The 690-nt window shown below is 30.9% G+C and overlaps 1 protein-coding gene across 1 annotated transcript in view; it reads right to left on the bottom strand.

Moving 5' to 3' along the window:
* LOC112030150 (disease resistance protein Roq1) overlaps positions 1 to 690 on the bottom strand; it is an 83,768-nt gene extending 83,078 nt beyond the window's left edge. The window contains exon 1 of the mRNA XM_065776680.1: positions 457 to 690. The gene's annotated coding sequence lies outside the window, so the exon portion shown is untranslated. The remainder of the gene's footprint in view (positions 1 to 456) is intronic.

The following is a 690-nucleotide window of genomic DNA, read 5'->3' as shown; positions in this document are numbered from 1 at the left end:
TTTTTAAAAAAAAAAAAAAAAAAAAAAAAAAAAAAAAAAAAAAAAAAAAAAAAAAAAAAAAAAAAAAACTAACTAATGGCAGCGATCCTAGCCTTGCTGACATTCACATCCTCTGTTCCCAGGAAAGTCAACATTTTTTGTTTATTTCTAAAACAAATCACGTTATTATGATTATTATTTATGCAGAAATTTATTTAACTAACGTTAAATCATTAAAAAAGCATCCTCTGTGTTTGTAATTTCACAATCACTGTTGGTATAAGACTGGAGAAATTCAGATACTATAAAACAGAAAGTCAAAACCCAGGAAAAAAAATCTGCCTGTTCCTCCCCTCTCCCTCTGTTTAGACTGCTTTCTCATAATCCAAAAGAAATCGAAACATATAAATAAATATAAAAAGAAAGAAATAAAACTTTGAGATAGGCTTGAACGAGAAGAGATAGGACCTTGAGGACCTTGAGGATGCGAGTAGGCTTGAACGATTTGGTGCTAGAAAAAACTTTCTGTGTGCTCAGTTTGAGAAAGAAAAAAAATAGTGAGACAATAATTGAAGAGGAACACTATGATAGTTTTATGTTGGAGAGTTGAGGAAAGTTGTAGGAAGTTTTGTTATTGGAATTTCCTTTACTCGTGGAACCGTATAGTTCATCTATACCCACTCCAGTCCTAAAGAGAATCAAAGATATTAC

This window comes from Quercus suber, unplaced genomic scaffold, assembly GCF_002906115.3.
Source record: "Quercus suber isolate HL8 unplaced genomic scaffold, Cork oak 2.0 scaffold_9, whole genome shotgun sequence".
Classification (NCBI taxonomy): Eukaryota; Viridiplantae; Streptophyta; class Magnoliopsida; order Fagales; family Fagaceae; genus Quercus; species Quercus suber.
The sequence above is the reverse complement of the archived record's forward strand: the minus strand, read 5'-3'. Positions and strand labels throughout refer to the sequence as shown.